The sequence below is a fragment of the Belonocnema kinseyi genome, chromosome 6, assembly GCF_010883055.1.
Source record: "Belonocnema kinseyi isolate 2016_QV_RU_SX_M_011 chromosome 6, B_treatae_v1, whole genome shotgun sequence".
NCBI classification, from domain to species: Eukaryota; Metazoa; Arthropoda; class Insecta; order Hymenoptera; family Cynipidae; genus Belonocnema; species Belonocnema kinseyi.
This window is the reverse complement of record NC_046662.1, coordinates 50052504-50055186: the sequence shown is the minus strand read 5'-3', so window position 1 is coordinate 50055186 and position 2683 is coordinate 50052504.

Sequence of the window (2683 nt, the reverse complement as noted above, 5' to 3'; positions counted from 1 at the left end):
ATTTAATTTTAAAGTCAATAAGACGAATTATCTACAAAAGGTTGATTTTTTTCAGCGAAAAATATGAGTTTTCAATCAAAGAGTTAAACTTTCAACCAAATAGTTAAATTTTTAACCAAATAGTTAAATTTTTAACCATAATTATAAAACCTTGTTGAAAATAACAGTATTTTTTTACCAAGTAATTCAACTTTTAGTCAAATAATCGACTTTTAAGCCCAAGAAGATGTACAGTTCATATTTCAACCAAACAATTGCATTTTTGACCAAAAATGATACATTTACAACCAAAAAGATTAACTTAATACCAGAAACAAGGTCAATTTCCAACAAAATATATGAACATTCAAGAAAATTATTTAATTTTAAAGTCAAAAAGAGTATCGTCTACAAAAAAGCTGAATTTTTAACCCAAAAATATGATTTTTCAACCTTGTTTGGTAGAAATTTAATCTTTTTGGTTGAAAATGTATCATTTTTTGTCAAAAATGCAATTGCTTGGTTGAAATATGAACTGTACATCTTCTTGGGCTTAAAAGTCGATTATTTCACTAAGAGTTGAATTACATTGTGAAAAAATACTGTTATTTTCAACAAGGTTTTATAATTATGGTTAAAAATTTAGCTATTTGGATGAAAGTTTAACTCTGTGATTGAAAACTCATATTTTTCGCTGAAAAAAATCAACTTTTTGTAGATAATTCGTTTTATTGGCTTTAAAATTAAATAATTTCGTTGAAAATTCATGTATTTTGTTTGAAATTTGTTTTTTTTTGTAGATCATTAATTTACTTGGTCGAAAATTCATGTTATTGGTTGAGAATTTAACAGCTTTATTACAAATTTATTTTTTCGATTAAAAATTATTATTTTTTATCTGAAAATGTAACTATTCTAGGATTGATTAAAAATTAATCGTTTTTATCTGGAAATTAAACTATTCAATTTTTGGTTGAAACTTTATCCTGTACATTGTCTTAGTTAAAACACCAATTATTTGATAGAAAATTAATTTAATTTGTTATAAAGTAAACTTTTGGGTTGAAAATTGATATATTTTGTTAATTAGATTTTTTTCTAAAATTAAAATAACTGCAAAATAAAGAAATTTCCTTAAAATCTTCCGGATTCTTTTTTTTTAATTTTTAAAATGTTTTCAAATAATCACTTAAAATTTATTTGTCAAAATAAAAAATCATTTTCAATGTTCTTAGCAATCAGAACAATTTTTGTCATTCTTTTTAAATACTGTGCAATTTTCAAAAAGCTTATTTTTTTTTAATCTGCAAAAGTCTAAATCGTGTCTCAAATTATTTAAAATAATTTGAAGTTTTTAATTAATTCTGAATCTTTTTTTAAATTAAAATTGTAGCGCTTAAACTTAAAATTTAGCTCACTACAAATTTAACAGTTCAAGGCTTTCGATTTCGAACCATTCTGTTCAAATTTGTATAGTTTTTAACAGTTGTTCGTAATGGATTGTTTTAAATGAACGGTCAAATATTGCTGACAATTAACGAAATTTCCTTTTTTTAATTACAAAATTTCAAATTGAATGGGTTGAAAATAAAAATTTTTTATACTGAAATAATATTTTAAGTCAAAATCGAAAACAAATAAATTAATTTTCTAACAAATAATTGGTGTTTTAACTAATACAGTTTACAGGATAAAGTTTAACCAAAAATAGAACAGCTCAATTTCCAGATAAAAGCTGTGATAAAAAATTGAATTGAACAAGGAAAAAAACGAATTTTCAATAAAATTGTTAAATTTTCAAGGGAAAAGGTGAATTTTTGACCAAGAAGATTAATGTTCTATAAAAAAAAAAAAGCGATTTTCAAACTTAACCAATATATACGATTAATTTTTAATCAATCCTATAATAGTTACATTTTTAGATAAAGATAAATAATTTTTAACGGAAATATTTATTATCAACAAAGTTGTTGAATTGTCAACCAATCAGATGAACTTTCGACCAAGAAAATTAATGATCTACAAAAAAAGACAAATTTTAAACAAAATACATGAATTTTCAACGAAATTATTTAATTTTAATGTCAAAAAGACGAATTATCTACAAAAAGTTGAATTTCTTAAAGGAAAAATATGAGTTTTCAATCAAAGAGTTAAATTTTTAACCAAATAGTTCAATTTTCAACCATAATTATAAAACTTTCTTTAAAAAAACGTATTTTTTTTACAAAGTAGTTCAACTGTTAGTGAAATAATCGACTTTTAAACCCAAGAAGATGTACAGTTCATATCTTAACCAAACAATTGCATTTTTGACAAAAAATTATACATTTTCAACCAAAAAGATTAAATTTCTACTAAAAAAAGGCAATTTAATTTTAATAAATTTTTTAATTTTAAAGGCAAAAAGAGTATTATCTACAAAAAAAGCTGATTTTTTAACCTAATTTAAAGGCAAATAGTTGAATTTTCAACTATAATTATGAATCCTTAATAAGAAAAAATTAATTTTTTTAATAAGTAGTTCAACTTTAAGTGAATAATCGAGTTTTCCACGCAAAAATTATGATTTTAATTTTTAACAATATAGTTGCATTTACATCAAAACGACTTTGCAACCAAAAAATATTTACAGTTGATAATTCAACCGAAAAATGTAATTTTTAATCAAAAAGTATACATTTTCCATAAAGAAATTTAATTT